The 23,435-nt window shown below is 42.8% G+C and overlaps 1 long non-coding RNA gene across 1 annotated transcript; it reads right to left on the bottom strand.

The window, feature by feature from the left end:
* Positions 1-6,039: 6,039 nt before the first annotated feature.
* On the bottom strand, positions 6,040-13,492 carry LOC311595801. Its single transcript, XR_014778569.1, has 3 exons — positions 13,406-13,492; positions 11,277-11,366; positions 6,040-6,331 (listed from the first exon to the last, which is right to left on the bottom strand). It is a non-coding gene; the product is annotated as an uncharacterized lncRNA (long non-coding RNA).
* Positions 13,493-23,435: the final 9,943 nt, after the last annotated feature.

Below are 23,435 nucleotides of genomic sequence, written 5' to 3'. Positions count from 1 at the left end.
CAAAAGGCTATTCATGACAACTTGAGTGGATCTCTGGGTATTGCACTAAATGAAAAAGTTAATCTTAAAAGGTTGTATGTCATAGTACTTAATTTGCATAATCATTCTTAAAATGTTGGGATTATAGAGATTAGGTTGTCAGTGTGATAGGGTTGAGATAGTTGTTTGTTTTTTTTTTTTTAAATTCAGCAAAGGGCTAGTACTATAGCTCAGCAGTCTAGGGCTTCCCTGACATGGGGAAGACCCTGGATTTGATCTCCAGCACAAAACAGAGGGATGATGCTTGCGATAAAAATTCCATCCACTCTGTATCTTGCCTGTAGTAATATCGACATGGAGTTATAACTATTATACTATAGTTTTGAAGCTGTTGCCATTAAAGAGTGCTGTGCTTAATCTCATTTCTCAACTAGACTAGAGAGAAATGTCTGGGAGATTAGCACAGCATATTTATGGGTGTGTCTATAGGACATTTCCTGCGAGGATTAAATGTGAGACCACCCATTCTGAATGTGGGTGGTGACATCCCATAGGCTGGGGGCCGAGACAAAACACAAAAGACAGAAAAACTAACCATGGCGCCCAGGCAGTCTTCCTCTCTGCTTCCTGGCCTCCATCAGGTAAACTGCTTTATTCCCTACACCCTCCCCATCATGATGGACAGGAACCTGTAATACCAAAATCTATCCTCTCCTTTAGTTATCTTGCTAAGGGAGTGATGGCCACAGACATTGACTAACACAATGAAAAATACAGTTCTATGTGATTTCTTAAAAGAGCATGCAAATCTCTAATTACCTGAAATTAAAAATTATATTTAAAAATCATTCCTTTTTTTTTCTTTTTTTCTTTTTCTGTTTTCTCATTGGTTAAATTTTTCTAGAGACTAAGAGAAAACAAGGATGTCAATTTATCTTAAGAAAAGGCAGTGAGGGAATTACTTATCTATTTTACACAATATTGAGTGGTACTTATACATTAATGGTCTATATTATAATTATGTAATTATTGTATGATAATTATGTAAATATTGTGAAATATTGAAAATCAGACTTAAGTTGTCATTGTCTACACAGATATTATAGGGAACAGGTCAGTGTATGAGAAACCAAAAGCATTGGTGTGAACACGTCTCAGGCTTTCCATACAAAATACTAATCAAGTTTTCTTTCTCTCTCAATCCTCCAAACTATGGATTTACGGCATGTTTCTTCTGTTATCCTGGCTCACACTTGTTAATGAGTTTTATTCTCTGAAGACAACACCTTAAGCCAGTGTATGTGAATTGTTAATTGGATTAATGCTATGATGCAAAGAGAAACTCTTGTTCCCGTGCAAAGAAATGAATTGGAAAAGGGCAGCTTAGAACTGGGCTTGACTCTGTAGAGCTGAGGCTGCTGCAGCGGTGGCTCTCTGAGGAAAACTGGGTCCCAGAGAAGAATCATAGCAACCTTCAGGCAAAGTGTGAGTTAGAGAGATGGACAGAACAGCGCGATGAAGATGAAAGTAAGTCGTGAGAGTCACTCAGGGAGAGCAAAATCACTCCTTTAAGGTCCCTTGGTGTGATGGCTTGATTGTGAAGAGGCCCCACCCCCACCCCCACCCCGCCCCACGGGCTCACGTATTTGAACATTTGGTCTCGGTTGGTACCAGTTTGGGGAGGTCATGGAACCTTTCGGATGTATTAGAGGTCAAGCTTTGAGAATGTACAGCCTTGTCGCTGTTTCCAATGTGCTCTCTCGGCTTCCTGGGTGGCGAAACTTGACGAAGCAGCTTCTTGCGCTGCCTGCCTGCTGCCATTGTTTCCTTGGCATTATGAACCCTGGAACCGTTAAGTCAAAACAAACTCATTCTTCTGCAAGTTGTTTTGGTCACGGCGATTTGCACAGCAACAGAAAAGTAACAATATACTTGAGAGAGCAAGAAGGGGGAAAGGTCTTGGTCCTAAAGGAACCGGCCTGAGGACGGCTGACCCAACCTAATTAAACTTAGAGGCATTGTGTTTTCTTGCAGTTCTGCCTGAAGCTAATGTTAAAAAATAAAAAATAAAAATATCCCAGGGACTTAATGGATAAGGGACCCTAGAAAACAATGAACCTAGCTACCAGGCAACCGGGCCAGGCAGTTGTGTCTGCAGTCCTCCTCCACCTTGGGCTCGTTTCCTGGAACTGCCTCGTCTCAGGAAGGAGTGAAAGTGAGGGGAGGAGCACCAGCCCTTGGGAAAATCTGCAGATGAATTAAGACAGAAGGGGATGTGGTTAGACTGGTGAGGGACTTCACACTACCGAGAGGATCTGCGGCCTCTCGAGGACTCTTTACGCTTTCCATCACCACGGACGCACTTTCCATCACCACGGACGCACTTTCCATCACCACGTACGCACATTACGCACATTGATTCCGTATATGCTGTGCCAGGTGTATGTTCTGGTGTCTTTCCACTTATTAATTCAATGAATATTTATTGAAGACATGATAGATTTATAAAGCGTAAAGGTAAATAAAGTTCTTTCTCGAACAAACCTCAAAGCGGCACACAACAAAAGCCCTCATACGCAGAAACCTTTGAAGTTCGAGGTACAGTTGGTCCAAGAAAAGGGCAGTCAGTTTTCTGAACACGTGTCTTTCTGACCCAGAAAAGACAGGAAATCTTCATGGGAAAAGGCAATTGAGTAGGCCAGGCTCAAAGAGACCGAGACAGCAAAGGGCTGGGACAGAACAGGGGTCCCGACTCTCTGAAATTGCAAGCAATGTCGTGCTGGTTAGTTTTTGTCAACTTGACACAACCTGGAATCATCTGAAGAGAGAGAGAGAGAGAGAGAGAGAGAGAGAGAGAGAGAGAGAGAGAGAGAGAGAGAGAGAGAGAGAGGAGGTGGGGAGGAAGAGAGGGAGGGAGAGAGAACCTCAGTTGAGAAAATACCTCCATCAAATTGGCCTATCGAAAAGTCTATAGAGCATTTTCTTGATAAATGATTGATTTATTGATTTATTATTATGATTAATACACATAGATGTATTGTTTTACACTATTTTATTTGGGTTCTTATATCTACCACCCTTCTCCACCCCAATCCCTTCCAACAACACCAGGTAGGAAAGACAGAAAGTCATTGGGGAGAGGGGGCGGTGAGATCTTTTTCTACTACATTCTGCTGGTTAGGGGAGTTGAGTTCCATGAGGGCAAGCCCAATCTTCACCTTGTCAGGGTGTCTCCAGCTCCTTCTTCTTATCCCGTCACTCTGGACCACTTGACAAACCACCACCAGCAGCAGCAGCAGCAGCAGCAGCAGCAGCAGCAGCAGCAGCAGCAGCAGCAGGAACCAGCATGAGGAACTGCTGAGCCTCCTCTCTTGGCCTCTGGTCGTTTTATACCCTCCCTAGCGTCTGCAGAATTAAACTATCTTCAGCTGGCGGAACCGGCCCCTGGCAGAGGACTGACAGAGCACTAATTATTCAAACGGTCTGCTTCTGTGGACAGTCTGAAACGGCCCCATATCCCACACCTGGGATTTAAAAAGAGCATGTTTATATCCCACACCTGGGATTAAAACAGAAACATGTTTACATAACATAACTGGGGTTTTTTAAGACACCAAAATTCTCAGTACAAGGACCCAGTCCATCATGAGTGGTACCACACTGGGGCCAGAGATCCTGGATATAAGGTAGTGATGGAGAACAAGCCAGTAAGTGGCACTGGTGCCTCTGCTTCAATGCCTGCCTCCAGCTTCCTGCTTGAGCTCCTTCCTGGCCTGACTTCCGTCAATGATGGACTGCAGTAGAGAAAAGTGAGCCACATAAACCTTTTTCCTCCCCAAGCTGGTTTTGGTCAGCATTTTATCACAGCGATAGAAAACAAACGAGGACAGATGCCTAAGCTTGACAACGTCCTCTATGTCATTGTTCACCTTTGCCTGCCACACTTGCTTCAACCCACAGTGGTAGGTCAATGACTATGTCCCCAAAAAAACTTCTTTAACCATCGGTGAAAGTATTGGTGCCTAGCTCCCTTAGAGCACATAAAGTGAGCTTTATAGAAATTTTAACAACACAATTATCTAAAGGGTCTTAGCCAATATTTGTGTTGTTTTCATTAACAATGAAGATGCAGAAAATGGTGTCTCTGGGACCTGTGTGTGGAGAGGGCAACATTGGAGTAAGAGGGTAACCTGCGACTCCAAGGTGGCGGCTAAAGAAAAAGCAAAGGAAAACCTAAGGTTCTTCATTACAGCCAGGTGTCGGAAAGGGCCTGCCTTTCCCGGCATCCCTAGACATTAGACACCGGATAGTGTCTAAATGCCAACAGGATGTTTTCTCACCAATGTGAACTTTGTATTTCCCTGGTCCTCCAGATTCTGAACATGAAAACACAAGGATGGATTTGTTTTTTTTTTTTTAAGGACTTTCAAAATAAACCCTTCCCCCTAAGAGGGCCGCCCTGTCTACTCTCCATAGAAGAAGATGCATGGCTTGTCCTACTTGATATGCCAAGGCAGTTGATATCCATGGGAGGTTTCCCCTTCTCTGAGAAGAAAGGGGGGAGGGCCTGGGGGAGGGGCAGGGAGGTGAGAGGGAGGGACTGGGAGGAGAGGAGGAAAGGGAAGTTCTGAAAGTGAATTAATTAATTAATTAAAAAGAAAAGAAAAAAATGGAAAGATTCAAGCCGTTATTGAAAGCTCTTCAGAGGAGTCACAGGAAACATAAGCACTTAATTTATTCCTCAGCTGAGTCTCACCAGGCACGACCAGCAGGAAGTTGAAGGGAATTCATATCCAGGAAATCCTCACAGGGATTTGGGGTGTGTGTGTGTGTGTGTGTGTGTGTGTCTATGTGTCTCTGTGTGTGTATGTGTGTGTGTGTGTGTGTGTGTGTGTGTGTGTGTGTGTGTGTGTTGGAGACAGGAGACAAACTGAAATAATAAAGGCAGGTGAGCACACAATACATGAACTATTGGAAAACTAGCCTTAAATTTTTTTAAGACTCTCAGGTCACTTCTATTAGCTGAATAATGATTTTTATCCTCATAAAAAGTAGTCTGATTACAATTAGTGAGCCCTTCCATGGTTTTTGAATGTTACTAAAATCACAAACATAATAGTTATCAATTAGTTCTTGAAACTGAAAGTTGGATTCTGAATTTTTCTTAGACATTAAAATTATTACCTTTTATCATGCTCTACCTTCAATGGTATTAATTGATGAATTAATTAAACAACATGTGCCTAAGAATTTCAATGTAAACATAAGTAACTGTCATATCCAACCTTACTCCTCCTCTCTAATTTCTAAGCGACAGTATGAATTCATATAACAGACTTATTTGTTCTCAAACATTTAAAAATAGAAGAAAAAAAGCTGGACACATTGATGTACGCATATGATCCCAGTATTGGGAAGGTAATGGAGGGAGAACCAGATAGTCAAAACCATGGTTCACTACATGGAGTCCTAGACCAGTCTGAGCTACACAATGCCTTGCCTTTCTTTAAAAGGTTAAAAAATAAGGTGAGAGAGGGGAGAGATGGAGGAGAAGGAGGAGGAGGAGAAGGAAGAAGAAGAAGAAGAAGAAGAAGAAGAAGAAGAAGAAGAAGAAGAAGAAGAAGAAGAAGAGATACATTTTTATCAACAAAAAGTGTTTTTAACCTAGCCTGATGTGCTGTATTTCAAGCACCCACACAAAGAAAAGATGTAAGAGTCATTTGTTTACACACACACACCACAAAACCTACCCACTGGATGATCACAAAGCAAATTCTTCTAATCACAAGACTGCAGAACTGAACTTCCTGAGAGACACCCCACATCCTCACAGGGAAATTTAATTACTGTGCTGTTCCATGAAGCTCACCCTCTCTTCCAATGTGTGGACTTTGCATAAACCATAAAAGCAAATTCTCTGAACACTCTAACACACATGTGCACGTGCACGTGCGTGCACACACACACATACACACCATGGCTCATAAGTTGATGTGGTCATGTCCAACACTACATACCGTCACATCCATCCTTCTTGTGATGGTCTGGTTCTCTCACCTGAATAAACTAGCTTCTGATATACATCACCCCATGAGATCAGAATTTTCCTCCTTGCATGATGCTTAATGTGGAAACATGGGAACCTTGTGCTTCTTTGAATAGCTGTGGTTATGATTATTTCAACATATGAGTATTTCAATATTTGAGTAGTATTGAGTAAAGCTTGAGGCACTGACTTCAAATTACGAATTCTCCACATTAGAGAAGTCTCTCAGGCCAGAGGTCTTGACAACTGTTCTCAGAGATCAGCATGGTGGTGCCTTCCCCTGGCAGTTAGCTTTGCTCCTACAATCTATGAAAGAAGTTCAAAAAATAACAAAGTTACACAGGAGACTAAAGAATTAAAGGAAACTGGTTGTTCTGAAAGTATCTTTGTCTTTTGTAAGTGTTAACAGATTGGAACTGTGGGTTTGTAGCTTTTGGCAAGCATGTTTATTTTGTACTGACAGAAATATTTGGCTTGGCAAAATGTGTTTTGGTCAGGTAGACCCATGACCCAGGCCATATATCACTAGGGCAATGGCAGGATTGCTCAGAACGCCTAAGAGAACACGATCCACCCAAACACAGACTAAGGAGTCCACCTTAAATGAGCTGACGGCCCCAAGTGCAGATGGCAACTGCAAACTGTGTAGAACTGAAACTACAGAGTGGTTGAGACCTATTCTTGCTGACCATCCGCCCTCCTCGTCTGCCATGCTTGCTCTGTGGCCAGTCTTCACGAAACAGTCCAGTACAGTGAGTCTGGGTACATGGCTGTTGTGAGAGGGAGAAAGTCAGGAGAGGGAAGGAGAGTGCTGATGATAGAGACCTACTCCTGTTGTGGACGAGCATTGGTTTTCCTCTGCGTGCTGTGTCAGTCGGTGCAAACGGTGAAGTCCTTGAGTTGTCCCTTCAGTCAGCCTACCATACCTCACTCACACTGAGACTGTCTACATACATGAAAAAAAAAAAACCAAGCACATGTGCAAACACACACACACACACACACACACACACACACACCTTCCTATTGCATGTACTGGGAGCCAGGCAAGAAGGGACATTTTAGGAAGCCCTAAATGATGGTGCACTGCCCCACGATGTTGCAGCATCACTACCACTGCACTGAACAGCACAGTGTGTGTGTGTGTGTGTGTGTGTGTGTGTGTGTGTGTGTGTGTGTGTGTGTATTCCTTGCTGGGACTTGAACATCCAACCTTGTGTTTCCTCGCAGACTCCTACTTACACACCCTGTGAGCACACACAGAAAAGTGACCATCATCTGTACATCTACACTACAATAGACATTAGAAGAATCAAATGTGATACTAAGACATTTTCACTTTTTTTTTTTTTTTTTGTCCTGTATGCTTTCCTTGTGGCTTAAAACATGCTCGCCCCTTCAATTATATGCCGGTACTGTTGGAGATAAACTCCTGACATAACTGTCCAGATTTCTTGGCTTGGAAAAGCCCTTCAGCAGGTGTGTTGCTGGTTTGAAAGGCCTGGTTTTTGAACAGCCTCGTGTTTCACCCAATATCATGGGTGTTTTTAGCTTATGGATCTCTATTCATGCCGATGGCCCTAGTAATTAAAACACTACTGAACAAGGGGATTCTCCATCCCCTCCCTCACTGAGTCTTGAGGCTCTTTGTGTGATGGTTGTGACAGGGGGTGGCACCCTGATGAGCAGAGGAAAAATGGATTCCAGAGAAAACTGTAAACCGCATGCAAATCTAGGTGACGTTTCCATCCTCAGTTCTGGCCTATGGGGATGAAGTGGGTGTTGCAGGCCTAATTGCTTATTGTCTCACCAGGAAAACATTCTCCTTCTGAAAAGTCTGCATTTTTCCGTGTCACGTGATTATTGCAGCTGATATAGTCCTCTGTAACTTGGCTCTATTACATGCAAAATATTTTAAATCTGATACCCAATAGTTACCTTAATTCCATTCTCAAAGATAAAATTAACAAAGGGCTTGTTTTCTTTATCAGGACAGGGAGGGGCTCCCCACAGGGCTAAAGGGATCCAAATGTTTCATCTCGGCTTGATCCCTAGTTCACTGCCTTTATTGTCCAACAATTTTTCTTTCTGATTAGCTTGTGTTTCCAGGGTCTAGGCAGTTTTATATGTGAGAAACAAAGATGAAAGTGTTCCTAAAATAACATACTAGAAAGAAAAGCCGTACCTATAGAAAGCTAAAATGCTGATTTATTCATCTAATTTCTCAATCATTTAGGACGGAGACGTTCAACAGTGCACTCACATCTGAGTTAGTTTAGTACAGTGTGCTTGTCTTGGGCTGCACTCTTGGGTCCAAGGACCAACTGTAGCTTTTCAGGCTGAAACCAAAGGAAGGGAGGAGCAAATTCCAGAAGCTGAGATTCATTGGTGACTGCCAGGCCTGCAGTTTCTTGAATCCCCCATGCCCAGGGAGTCTGAATCACCTTCATTCTGGGAAAGTTTGTCGCACGGCAGGGCTCTAACAGAACAACAAACAGGTCTGCTCCATTTTGAGGCACACCATGACGATGTGTGTTATGGAGAAATATTTGAAACTCGGGCTTGGAGTTACCTTCAGGGAGCCAGACTTCTTTTACTATTTAAATAAATCACATCAGAACCCAGTCCCCATGACCTTCCCTGGAGCTTCTGATTTCTTTTCTACTTCTCTCTTTTACAGAATACCTTTGCCTAGTCGGCTAACACATTCCACATCGCCCAACCACTGGACAGCATTCAAGTGAGTTCATTGCACAAAGTTAGGGATACGCCTAGGTTTCTATTTGTGGAATACCTTTTAAGCATGTCCAAACATAGGCAGTGTCCACTAGAGCCTGGCAACATGGCAGCTCAAAAACAAACAAACAAACAAACAAACAAAATAGCCTTTTTTGGGTTTTTTTTGTTTTGTTTTTACTTGCTAAAATTTCTACTAGCTGAAGTTTGGTGTCCATGCTACCGTTTTTCAGAAGGCCCAGTGCTGATGAGTAAAAAACATTACAGAGTGGGGAAGACTTTTTAGGCCTACGTGAGGGGAGAGATGAAGGTCTACTTCCCAGCCCCAAAGAATCCCAAACCATTAAGGAATTAAAAAAAAAAAATCTTTGCAAATAATTTCACCTCCTTCCTAATCAAAATAATGAAATAGTGGGTATTTTTATTGCCTTTACAAAGGAGAAAAGGTAAAAGATAAGCTAAGACCCTATGGTTGATTTGGGGCCTAGGGCAACAAACCCTTGCTAAAAACCTGGAGGCCCTGGGGTGACCCCCTTTGTGCCACTTCACACTATATTGTCATCCTCTCAAACTGAGACCAAGGAGGAAATATGGCTCTCAGGCGCTTGTGTAGAAACACACTGCTCTAATCTCTCCAATGTCAGGCAATTGTTTACTCTATTGATTTGAAAATTTCCTTCCTACCCCAGGTCTTGCTTGTATTGCCAATTAGCTTACTCCTAATGTCCTGCCGCCTACATTAAGATCCCTGATTAGGGAATTTATAAAGCACAATCTCGTCTTTCTTGATTGGTGAAGTTTCCCAGTGTGGTGTCACTCCTTCTGAAAGTAATTTGTAAACACATCTTTAGTACATGAGAAATAAGTCCTTTTTAGGAGAAGTAACACAGAGTCTTCAATTATTCTTTAATCCTCCAAATTACCACTCACTCTGCTGGGTATAAAATCAACCAATGTTGTATCTATAAATTTTGTTTATGTGGTACTAAAGCTAAGTAAATTGGCTCTTTATTTATAGAAAAATTAGAAAACACTGTGCTTAGATGGTATCATATCTAAAAGAGTTGAGCAACCAGGAAAATCTACTCCTAGACACTAGTTCGCTATGTCTAATCACCACATAAAAGACATCAGACAGAACGAGAAGGATTGGCCAGAGATCTAATGACCCACCAAACTTAAAGAAATGGGAGCTTTTCTTTTCTTGTACTTTCAGAAGAATCTTACTTATATTTAGGAAATATCAGTATACAATGTTATTAGGACCATCGACAAATTCCTTCTGCCTATGTTCTTAATTGAAAAGTACACCAAGTACTATAGTTTCAGTGGCTGCTTCAAAGGCGTGACTGAAGATCCACCGGGTATATACTGTTAGAGAGGGACACAAATACAGTTTTGAAGTGGGGGACTTAAAAGCATCCAAAAACAGGCGCTTGAGACGAAAGACAGGAGAAGCGTCCTCAGGACATCAGCTGGAGCAGTTCTTGCTTTCTTCCTAATCCCATTTTTGACACCTTTGAGCTCTCTGGTTGAAGCCATTGTCACACTTTATCTCAGTTGCAGACAAGGGCACACACTGGCCATGGAAGAAGTGAGATAATGCGTGGGAAAGGCTGACTACTGAAATCTGCACAGTTCATACACAGCCTTTCACTCTGGTTCCCGAGCACCGAGGGGCTGCCTCCAGCTAGAGCCTCTTTCCTGGCAGAGCTCTCCTCTCCTGCTGCTGCGGGGAGGAGGCCTCAGCATTGCTGCACCATGAGGACTGCTGATCTGGAGTCTCCAGCTCAGTCAGGAAAGCACATGGAGTTTCCTGTCAGAATGGCAGAAAGCCAGGCCTAAGTCTGTGAGGCAGGGAGTGGCCTCTAATGGGCTTTGAGAGGTTTTTAAAAACACCCCTGTCACCAAGTACTTCCCGGAGAAGGTGCTTGAAATTTTCACTTTTTTTCCCCCTGCCGTAAAGGAAGTCCTAAGCAAACTCAAGAGCTTCTGGCCATGCAGTTTACTCAAGGACTACATCGCTGGTGACCATCACTTGCGAGGACTGAGCAACTGCGTGCCTGCTACTGTGCAGAGGGGTAGCAAAAAGTTAATGTTTTATTGGCAAATATTGGATGCCTGAGAAATGCTATCCATCTCAGATCTAAGACTAGAGATAAAAAGTGGGGTCCCGGGCAGCTCAGTCCAGAGGTGTTGTTGTTATTGTTGTTTTAAAGGGGTGGGGGGCTTTTCCTGGAGGAAAGAGGAGTGACTATTTTGAGAAGTGGAGAGTAGCTGACAAAGTGAGGTGGGTGATAAGTAGCATGAACTGTGCTCATCCATAATCCTACAGGCAACGCTTGGCCCTATCTCACTATACTCTTCAATGCTACAACCACTTAGGATAGCCAACCTAAGAAGCAGCGGTCACAGAAGTCAGGATCACGCAGGTCACAGGCTCACTCCCGAGTTTCCTGTGGGAACAGGAATGTGCCTTAAGCCTATCTTCCTTATCAACAGAGTTGGGGCTTACCGTTTTAATGGCTACCGTGCCAGTCCTCTGCCGCAACTGGAGATTTCATTACAAAATCGCCTCCTGCTATTTCCATGTTGTCAACAGGACCTAAGAAGGCAATAACACTGAAATGAGAGTGGGTCCTGCTGGCTCTCTATGGTCACAGGCAGGCCACTTCACACCCTGCAGCAATCAGATCATCTGTACACGGAAGGGGAAGGAGCAAGTTCTGCCGCCAGTCATCACATTTGATCCCATTGCTGGTGCACATAAAAATGCCAAAGTAAAGAAAAAGCAGCCTGACAATAAGACATCACGGGAAAAGACGGCCTTCACAAGTCTTTCTTGCCCAAGGAAGGCAGAGGAAAACAGGACAGGTAATTGGGTCAGGCTTCAGCAACCTTAAGTGTTATATCCTAGCCATTAGTACAGTCTGTGGGTTTAATGATGATTCCAAAACAAGCGTGAAAGAATGAACATGTATTGAATTCTAGAAGTTTCCCTGGAAAGGGATCCTTGAAGAAGGTAAAATAAATGATTCCTGTCTACTGGGCTGATTAAAGAACAGCGATCGTATTGTCAGTCTGCCAGGACTCAAACACGCCAACAGAATTCAGAATTAGAGGTGTTTGTAAGCCTCTTGATCCAGACAAATGGACACCAGCCATCTGCCTGAAGGTGAAAAACTGTTTTACTAACTGCCTCGTGCAGTAATTGACAGCAGCTGACAATGAAAATGACATAGATGTAGGGTAAGAGGTCAATCCTCCACCAAGACCCGTAAGCCCGGAGCATGACTTAACTGTTACACACAAACAAGAGGCAAGGCAGATGAGCATGTGTGGACGTGAGAATGAACTCGCTCACCCTGGGGTCACACTCTTTACTGTGATGCTTCTGTCTACATCACACTTTAAATTATGCCTCCCAGGACCCCGTGTTTGTAAGGATGCGGGCAGTACCAAGTTTTCATTAGTTTGTAGTTTGTGACTAGGAGACTGTTGCACCAGTAATATAAACATTGTAATTCCTTTAAAAGGAAGAATGCAAAGAATATAGTGTAAGAGGCTTACACCATCATGCTCAGTCTAGGTTTAGCTAATTTTTATTGCAGTTACCTAGTTGTTGTCCAATAGTAATGGATAAACTAAAATGGTGGTCAACATGCCAGGAAGACTATATATTCAAACTCAGTTTGAGATACATGACAAGTCCAAGGTCACTTCTGGCTACATTATAAGGCCAAGCAGTCTCAAAAAAAAAAAATTCTGTATGTGGTCTGGGTATAATTGCTGCGTTAAAAGAAAGGAAGAGAAAGCAATACATTTCTACTTTTCTTATTTTTGTTCTTCATTTCCTCCTTTTCTTCTTCTTCTTCTTCCTTCTCTTCTTCCCCAGCCCTTGTAATTTTGAGAATGGGACTCACACTACAGTACACATTGGCTTGAAACTAACTATGGTGTTGGGGTTGACATCGGGTTTGTGGTGACCCACCTTGCCTCCAGAATGCTGGGGTTGCAAGCTTACAGCCCTGTACCTGGTTTCACTCCCTTTTGGTACACAGATTTTCCTTGCAATCAAAGATCATGTATTAGTCATGAGTGTTTTGATTACAACAGGCAGAGACCCAACTCAAACTGGCTCATGCCAGAAAGGGAAGCCGGGTGGAAAGTGCGATCCTGGAAGCAAGAAAACCGGGGGCTTAATCATTTTTTTTCCAATCCGGATTGTCTTTCTTTTTCCACTTCTCAGCACTATTTTTCTCTCTATTGATGTGATCCTAAACAAGCCTGTCCTCTCAAGATAGCAAAGATGGAAGCCTCAGCTGCCTTAGTCTTTTATCGCAGTCTTATGAGCTCACAAGCCTAAGAGAGCAGGAGAGACCAGCTTCTTTTCCAGCGCTCCTCCCTCTCCACGGAATCATGATGGTCATGAGGAGGAGAGCCCTGATTGGCCAGTCTTGCCAATTTATGGTGAAAGAAGCATTTCAAGCAGTCAAGAGCTATAATGGGAGAGAAGGGAGTACCCGAACGAGAGCTGCAAGTGCTGCACCTCAGGGCTGCGGCTGGACTCAGGACAAGGCGTTTCACTGTCTAGTACTGTACGCAAACACCAAGCGAGGTCTAAGCTTTTTAAGCTTTTCCTACCTTACTTTTTTGTGTGTGTGTGATTTCTTAGATTTCTCCATGGGTTGCGAGAACCAGCTGCCTGTGTCCTTCCTCGGCCGAGTATCGAGTTATGAACAAAGCACGCTCTTTCCTCTGAGTTGTCCAATTGACCTGTCCCTTAGTCCTCAGTGATTTATCATTCAAAAGGAAATTTGGGGGGGGGGGAATGGAAATTTCTGGCTTTTAAAATAACCGTATTTGATTACGAGGAAAGAGAGCACACCGTTTCAGATAGAGATTTTTTTTTAAACTGGTGAGCCGATGAGTTATTTCATAAAAATAACTTATGTTTCTTTTCCTGAGCCAGCAGTCCTTGGAAAAGCAGGTGTTCCGGATACTCAAGATGACAAACAGCTTTATAACTGACTCAAGGAAGAGCAGAGGACACTCAGCGCCTCTGCCAAGGGTTAGAGCCAAAGAGAAACTTTCCAAAGCCGGCTTTTCTGTAACCATCCCAAAACAGGGGAAGCCAGCAGATTAGTCAAACAATGAGCTCACGGCCGGCCGGTCACATGACGTGTTCCCCTGCTAAGAGCGAGCATTTACTCAGATCTTTTCAAGGGAAACGATTTCCTTTCAGCCAACGGTTGAGGATGTAGTGGTTTCTCTGCACCCAGTTCTCATCCAATCCCACTAACATATTTTGTACTCTACCAGAGTGAGGCTACTGTGACAAACTTTGAGCAGTGCACACAGAGCGCTTAATCTAGCAACTGCAAGGCCTTCTCTTCTGGTTGTTTGCTTCAGAGCCAGAAGGAGAAAGAGGAAGAGAGAGATTGGATAGTTGTAGAATAATATGTATTCATGCAGGTGCTTCAATCTGAGAGAGCACAATACATCCAACGGTCAATAAATACTCTGCAATGCTCAATCGCTGGGCACCAGGAAAGAACATCTCTCCCTCCCCCTCTCCCTCCCTCTCTCTCTCTGTCTCTGTTTCTCTCTCTCTCTCTCTCTCTCTCTCTCTCTCTCTCATCTTGTTTTTTTCATATATATATAAATATTTTTTATAATTTCTTCATATTTCATATTACACTTCAATTGCTATCCCCTCACTCGTATCTTCCAGTTCCCACGCTCCCTTTTCCATGCTCTCCTCCACTGGAGCATCCACAGAACACATCAGTAATTTCCTGATGGCGCTTACTGATGTGTTTTCTACCAAGCATCATTTTTACTTCTTCGCAAGACTGGGTGGCAGTCACATCTACCCATCACTCTCCGTGTAAACTTGTAGCCGGCTAGCCATTCCTTTTCCCCCGTGACAACATTGCTGTCCATTTTGATAGGATGGTTTGGGATGGATGTTTAGGGAGAGATGACTTTACACATTCTCTAGGAATACAGAATACAGCTGTCCTGGAAAAAAACACAGGACAAATAAAATGTATCATTTTACGGGGCTTAGTAGCTGTGTTTAAATACAAATAACAGGTGAAATTAGGTTGAATGTTTTGTTTAATCATATATACAGAGCTAGTAATGATATTTTCTACATTTTTTTTCCCATACCAAGACTACGGACTCGAGTATGTGTGCTGTATTTACAACACACCCCAGTGCTGACTTTCAGGTGCTCCATAGCTAGGTAGGCAGGAGGTATGGCAGCAAATGTGTGGCTGTAGAAACACCCTGGGAGTGTATTAAATGCTTTTCCCCATTGTCTTGGACTGCTTATATATAATACTGAACATTTCTGAGTAGTTCTGGATGTTGTGAACATAAACAGAATTTATTCTATTTTTAACATTTCTGTTCCCTCCAAACAGTTCCATAACCCCAAGCTCTCTTCTACTAGTTTGTATGGTTGTTACCAGCCACTTCTGAGGCATGACAGATTTTAGAAGGTGAGGCAATCTAATGAGAGAGCAACTTAAATTTCTAGGTCATAACATCATTTCAAAGACTCTACTAGATTATTGATGGTGCTCAAAGACATTGTCTTGCCTTCATAATTGTCTGCTACCCAGCTTGCTCTATATCTGTGTTTTGGTCTCAGTTTTGTCTGTCTACTGGCGCACACAACATTATTTGTTCCTCACACCTAACAGGGCACCTTGGAAGTTCGCCCTTTCTATAGACTCACAATAGCATGGGTAGTCCTTCCAGAAGCTCCTCATGCCCTCTCCTCCGCCAGATTTCCACTCCTGTTTTCCGGTTGTACAATTAGTAGCGGCTGGAGACACTGACTGTGGCTTTTAGACATATGGCTGCTGATTCAAGACCCTCCTGAGTCATTTGGCTATTTGAGAACGACTCTGAACACCGTCTTGTCTTGTGAGTGGGTGGTGGGTAGCTGCTCAGCAAGTCAAGCTGCTTCCTCTGAGTGGTCTGAGCCTCTTTTCACCACTCACACTGTTCACTTCTCACTCGCATTGCTGACCATCCAGATCCTCTCTTCGGTTCTCTGTCAGTTATTCTCTCATTGCCTTTGTAGTATTTCAGGCCACTGGACTATACTTGTTAACTTTCTACTTTATTAACGATGCTTGAGCACTCTATTCTGTTTTGTTTTATTCATCTTCACATTTTCTAAATGATTAGCACATACTATGTACCTGGCTCATTGCAGGAGCCAGGAAATATTTGGGGAATAAAAGCATAGCAAAGTGTTTTATACTTTCCCACAGACCATGTTTTTCCATTTATATAACATTAATGAAAAACATATCAAAATCACATTACATTCTTCCTTAGAGCTAAAAAAAAGGCTGATGATGCTTTTCTCATTAAAGATGTTCATTTTTGAAAATTCTTCCTTTTCATCTGTTCCTGAATGGCTAGTCAACAACGGGAAGTCTGAGGCAAATGCTGGATGCTGTTTACAAACCGAAGCTAAATGTCAAATGAGAATATCTAAACGTTTTAAAGTCTTGAACTGCCAGAGAGCCAACAGCAACACTGAAACACAAACCAAAGGTTTTTTTTAAAACAACATTGCACACAGTCTAAATGGCTTTAGAGAAAGGGGTTGTAGATGGTGAAATGCACACTGCATAGTAATACAAGATGTACCCACGCAAGGTGGCATGCTGTAATCCTGGTTCCTAATGGCTACACCTAGGAGACTCAGAGACAGGAGGATAAGAAATTTGAGCCCAAGCTGGGCTATTTAGTGAGATCAAAACAATCATCCAGGGAAGCAAAATTGAAGGTGAACTGTAACATGGTTTAAGAAATAATTGTGGGGCCAGAGAGATGACTCAGCAGCAATACCAGTTCAGTTGCCAGCACCCCTCAGGGTGGTTCACAGCAGACTGTAACCCCATTCCCTACTCGGGCATCTGACACCCATCTCTGGACACAGCAGAGACCTGAAGACACACACACACACACACACACACACACACACACACACACACAGGGGGGGCAGAGAGAGAGAGAGAGAGAGAGAGAGAGAGAGAGAGAGAGTTTAACAATAATAAAAATAAATCTTAAAAAAGAAAAAACAATCTGATTCTATTTAATGATGCCACAATATAAAGAACATAGATTTACAGGCTGCCAGGCTTCCTGAGCTGGCATCTGTATTGCCAGGAGATTCACCTAGAAGCTTAAGGCTTTATAGTTATTTACTAAACATTTAAAATTATATTAATAAGTACATTTTAATTGTATTAATATGTACAGATTTTTTTGGTTATTTAAATTTTAACATTTTAAATTACATTAATATGTATATTTTTCAATTATTACACAATATTAGGTTATTTAAGTTTTGTGATCTTTTGAAATAAAGTCTATCAACATCCTATTTTTGTAATCTAGGAGACTAGCGTCTGGTCACATTAAATACTACCGAATACCAAGGCTAAGGTTTGAATTCAGAAAATGTGGCAGGTAGGTCAATGAGTTTAACCTTTATATTACAGGGCTCTCTTGGAGTTTGAATCTTTATTCCCACAAGCTATCTTTAAAAAAAAAATCCTCCATCATTTATAAGGGAACCTTTTTTGAAAATCAGCTGCCACCTGTTTCCATCCAGCTTGATATGTATTTAATATTTCCTACCTGTCTTCTAAAGGGGGCCATCTGCCCTCAGGCCAGGAACTTGGACACTGAAAGCTATACATTTGTACAAGAAACACACACACACACACACACACACACACACACACACACACATACACATACACACACACACAAGATAATGGTACCTAAAAGACTGAACACTTGTACTTCACTTCAGAGCCAATCTTTCTTTACCCCAGATCTGCTTGGAAATTGAATTTCTTCTCGTTTGGAGCAGTGAGGATTAAAGCTACACATTCCGTGCACTGAGGCCCTTCTGCTGCTACTTAGAAGTAACTGATTCCAATGCCTGTGCAGGGCTCACTCACGGGGGGAAAATTGCTTCTGTTAACCCACAGAAGCTGCTTAAAGATAAAGGCAGACATGAAAGTCGCTTAGAGTTTTAATCCCCTTAAGATCTAAATCGCTGCTCTTTCATTTCTGGCCACCTGCATCATCTGTAAGCCTATTGATGACGTCCAAACACACCTACTTAGCCTGAGGGAGTTATGGAGGAGGGACAAGGTACTCATAAGGAAAGTAGGGTCCTATAGAGTTGGATATATATATTATAATACTATTTTATTACATAGTATACTATTATAAGGTTATTGCAGGCTAACATAACATTCTTTTCCAAATGAGAAGTGCTGATAGCACCATATGTAGCTGAGCTTATAGCTATCAGCAGAATACTTGTCACAGATTTCAGTCTGAAGCCATGATCCACTTGAAAATGCCATGGCAGGCCTGTATTCCTTTTCACATGAATTATCCACGTTCAGACAACCTGCATTCCCTTAAATAAGTATATGTATATATATATAATTTAAGTGGGACGAGAACGGGACCTGGGAAGATCTGTGTCTGAACTTGACAGAACGTTCTGACAAAAAGGAAAATGTCTGTTTATTCTCTTCTCAGGTAAATAAAAGCGCTATCTGTGACAGTAGTAGGAGCCAGGAGAGAAGATTGAGAGGATAGTGTGCTGAGACTTCCAGCTAAGTCATGTGTGCAAAAGTTGCCTCAAAAAGGGTGAGGGAATTGGGATTCCCCAGCTGCTGATATTTCTAGGCTATGGCTCCACTAGGTTTTACCATTCTCAGTGTCAGTGTTGGTTTCACATCTCCTGGGAGGCCCAGACAGCACTTGGTTAGAAGTGCAGGGTTTCACCTCTGGAAGATCTGAGTACTGTAGGTCTCCAGGCAGACAAGGACAAAGTGTGGTGGAACTGGAAAGAGGTCTGTGCCACAAAGTCTCTGGTCCAGCGGGGGAGGGGAGGGGTGGTGTTCTGAAATAAGCATTACTGCTTTTTTACTGCCTTGCTGGCACCAGACTAGGTGGCATCAGGGAGCTCAGGGGTCCAAAACTGAGCCAGGTGCCAATGAGGGCCTCCCCAGGGATTATGTCATGTGCTCCTGAGGCAGGTTTAGAAACGGGGTGGGGGGGGGTTGGAAGGGGGGGGCTTTGTCTCATACCTTCCCTTCTCAAGATGAGATTTTTAAATCTCAAGTTTGAGATTTCCTGGGTTTTGAACACACTCCACCTAGCAATTACCTAGGCAATTCCATGTCAGTTCCTCTGGAGGCAAGGTAGGTCTGCCAGCCCAACATCAATCCTTGGGAGGCCTCAGTGGAAATGTGTCCAAGGGGAATCTTTCAATTAGAGCTAAGGATGAGCTACCCTGAGAAGCTCTTATCTTTTTAAACAAATACGGAACCCGTTCAAGAAACCAATGGTAGGGAGACCATAGGAAACAACAGAGGCATCAACTGAGCCTCATGTAGCTCCAAAGTACCACAAATTGACTTGAATCTCTTGTGAATATTCTCCTTGCCTCAAGCTGCCTCTAATCCATCTGATTTAATTTTGCACAGTCTAATGGCCTCTATTTAAAAATATTACATTGGTTTTTTTTAAAGCCAAACAAAAGGCCGATCCCTAAACACTTGGACAAAGCAGAGTAATATGAATAATTGCAGTCCTAGGATAATCCAAGGGAATCAGATTAACAATCTATAAAATGCCTACATCAACTCTGTTACTAAAGATTCTTCTCTATTAAAATGCAGCTCAACTGCCAGATTTGAGTTTCTTTGCCTTCTTCAGCGTGCTGGCTGCCTCTAATTGTCAGCTTGACATATCTAAACTCACAGTGAAGACTATCCTACAGGCATACCTGTAAAAAAAAATGTTGATTCTGTTAATTAGGTGCAGAGACACTCACTAAAAGCAAGTGATACCACTTTCTGTGCTTAGGGTCCCAAATGTATAAAGAGAAAGAGAGAGAGAGAGAGAGAGAGAGAGAGAGAGAGAGAGAGAGAGAGAGAGAGAGAGAGAGAGAGAAAGCTGCAGAACTATCTTCAGTCATCCTGTCAGCTTCCTGATTAGAGATACAAGGTGACCAGCTGCGTTAAGAGCCCACAGCTTTGACTTGCTTTTGAATTGTGTGCCACAACAAACCCTCCTTTCTTGAGTGGATTATGTCAGGGTATTTTTTTTATCACAGCAGTAGAAAAAGAAATGAAGAAAATTGGTACTGAGAAGCGGGGCCATTGCTGTCATAAACTTGACCATATGGTTCTTAGTTAAGCGTTTGGAACTGGTTTATAGAAGGAATGTGAAAGAGTTTGGAGCGTCAGCCTAGGAAAGCCTGTGAATGCTGCGAGCAGAGCCTAAAGGGCCGTTCTGAAAGTAACTTGGAAGGTAAGATTGGGGGAGGGGGGGGCGGCTGTTCAGATGACACAGGCCTTGCCATGAAATTTCAGAGGTAAAGAACGGGGAGATGTGGGGATCAGATGGATTCCTCAGTAAGTGTGTGTTATTGAAATGCACGTCCACATCAAGGACCCTGATTCTTCAGACGGATCAAAATGGTAAAGTCTTCCCTGGGTGAGACCCAGAAGGACGGCAAAGCCTTTTTCTGGTCCAAGTAGAAGTGTTTACAAACAAGTGACCAGTGTGTGTAGGAGCTATGGATGCTTCCGCCTCACAGATATTTACAGTCTGAGACTGGTCCCTCATTGAGACTAGGTGGCCCCTCCTCCTTGTGCATGCTGAGTTTCCAAGTTGCTTTGTAGGTTTCCTCCATCAGACCAAGCATAGCTTACCCCACCCTACTGTAGAGAAATTTTAATTCAGAACATGGCTGCTCTGGCAAGAGATCACATCCAAAAACCTGCTAGGTCTGTGTGATCAGGGTGGAATGCAAAGACGCCCTTAATCCAGGAGACAGAGGCAAACGGATCTCAGTTCAAGGCCAGCCTGCTATAGAGCAAGCAAGTTTCAGATAAAGAAAAGCTTAGGCATGGTGGTACATGCCTTTAATTCCAAACAGTGAAGGTGAAGTTAGCTTGTAGAAGGAAGCACCCATGTTTCAAAGTGGTGACTGTTGAGTAGCAGAAAAGGTGACGAATCAAAGATTTGACAGAATAGGATATGCCCAACTCTCAGGAGAACAGAAAGGAAAGGGAAGCTCCTTATGGAAACAACACAGGGAATGAAAGAGGAAAAGGAGGCAGTTTTACTGGGACAGTAGTAGAGAGATGGGTTACAAAGAGAGAACTCAAGTGAAGACTAAAAGAGCCAGAGAATGAGAAGAAGACAGATTAGAGCAGATTGCTGGAGTTAGTTGGAGGCCAAGCAGAGCAATTCAGGGGCTGAGAGAAAAGCCAGATTTAATAAGTCAACTGGGAGAGGAGTTTGAGCCAGAACAGCTGAATTGAACCAGCCAGTCCAGAGCTCAGTAAGAACAAGAAAGGGTGAGCTTATTAAGCAGTAAGTCACAGAGCCTGAAAACATTCTAGGTTAGATTGTATGAAGGCTAGAAGCTTCCTGCACTAGGCCTACGTCAGCAGAAGTAGGCAGTAAGCCCCCCAGACAACAACAGAAACGGGTGAAGACAAGTTCTTTTTTTTTTAACCCTACCTCAGCTTTTCTGTATGTATGTTTGTTATCTCTTCAGCATTGGGTCATTTTTTCATCTCTGAGTTGCGCCTGTCAGTTTCCCAGGACCAAGATAGAGAAGGAAGGAGGACTGTTTGTTTTGGGGTTTTTTTTGGGGGGGTTGTTTTTGTTTTTGTTTTGTTTTGTTTATGATATTTTTGACAAGAATCTGGTTTCATTCTGCTATAAACTGATAACGAGTAAAGTTGAGTTGAAATGTAATGGACTAATTTGGCAGAGGAAAATGCTGAGAGAGCATCTGTAATAGTTAAAGAAATCAGCACAGTTAAAGAGAAAACATTTTGTGCTGGACTTGAACAATAGGAAAGGTGCCCTAGGAACAAAATACAGCCCATTGGAGGCTCCATCTTGCGAAGATCCAAATTCATTTGAGAGAAGAAAGCCGAAGCTGAAGGGATTTCCTGCTCCCCAAAGACAACTGCCGAGGGAATTGTTTCCCCAGCGTCAGGTTAGCACAGCTGTGCTCCAGTGAGGCCAAGTTATATCTGACAGCAGAATTTGGCAGCACTGTCTACATGAGACTGGTGTTGCAGGCATGGATGATTTAAGATTGACATGGTGATGCAGTCCTACCCCAAAATTTTAGAGAGCAATTAAAGCCAGATAATGTGCAGCAAAGTTGGAATCCCTGTCAATGGGGATCCTAGGATATTAGATATTCCTGGACCATGGGCAGCGCTGAAGATAGCTAGCTGCAATCGTGTAAGGGAACTTGCCTGAGAGAGAGGTTATGTGTTTAACGGGCTGCAGGGATTAAGGGCTAGGGCTGCCTGAGCTAATGGGCTATTTCATCAGGAGTCCCTAATGCCAGATGTGGAGCTGTAGGATTTGATATTTTCTCGGCTGAATTTTGGTCTTGCTTTGGTGGTCATTCCTCACTGTGTTCCAGATCTTGTCTTTTAGAATAGTGATGCTTATTCTGTGACATTGTATATTGAAAGTATGTAGATTTTTTTCCTAGCTTACAGTTAAGAAACTTGTCTTGAGTCTCTGATGAGACATGGCCCTTAAGCTATTTTTGCAACTGTTAGGCTAGGCAGATATTTGAACTTGAATATATTCTTGCATTATAAGACGCGCATGAGGCTTTAGGGGAAAGGAGTGGAAGGTTATGATTTAAAGTATTTGGTTGTCAAGTTGTCAAGGCATGGATGTGTGGTGGTTAGGGTTAACTGTCAACTTGATAGGACTGGAAATTACCAAGGAGTCTGCGGACAGTGTGAGGGGTTATTCAGCCTCTAGGCATTCCTGTAAAGAATTTTGTGGATTATTGAGGTGGGAAGACCCAACAAGTGGGCAGCACTATTCACTGGGCTTGGGTTTTGGACTATAAGTGATGATGGAGGTTGTGGAAAAAGCAGAGGGTTAGTATTTTCTGTGAAAGCAAAAGAACCTGATTTCCAATCCCCCAAGCATCCATATAAAAATCACCACGTGTCTGTAGATCCAGTGTTGAGGGACAGAGATAGACAGATCCTACAGCTTTCTGGCCACCGGCCTACACAATACAGTGAGCTTTAGTTTCAGAGAAAAGGCCTCGTCCCACAAGAGAATGGTAGGGGTAAATAAAGGAATACACTGAGTATACTCTTCTGGCCTTTGTATAGGAATGCATGGCCAGAAGAGAGAGAGGGAGAGGTAACTAAGAGCATTCATTTATCACTTTGTTTCCTGATTGTGGACGCCATGATCAGCTGTCCCATTTCCTCTTCCTTAAATTCCCTGTAACGTTGGACTGTACCCTTGAACTGTGAGCCAGTATAAACCCTATCTCATTAAACTGCTTGTATCAGGATCTTTTATCACAGAGACAGGAAAAGAAGCTAAGATACTCAGAATTTTATTCAAGGTGCTAAGATGAAGCAAACAGCTGAAATTGTAAAGTTAAAAAACAACTAAATAAAAACAGCTTTGATAAAGAAAGAAAGGTGCTAGGTGTGGTGGTGCACATTTTTAATCCCAGCACTCAGGAGGCAGAGGCAGGTGGCTCTTTGTGAGTTCAAGGCCAGTCTGGTCTACACAGTGATTCCAG

This window comes from Acomys minous, assembly GCF_964271855.1.
Source record: "Acomys minous genome assembly, chromosome: 4".
Taxonomy (NCBI): domain Eukaryota; kingdom Metazoa; phylum Chordata; class Mammalia; order Rodentia; family Muridae; genus Acomys; species Acomys minous.
This window is presented reverse-complemented; position numbering and strand designations above follow the sequence as displayed.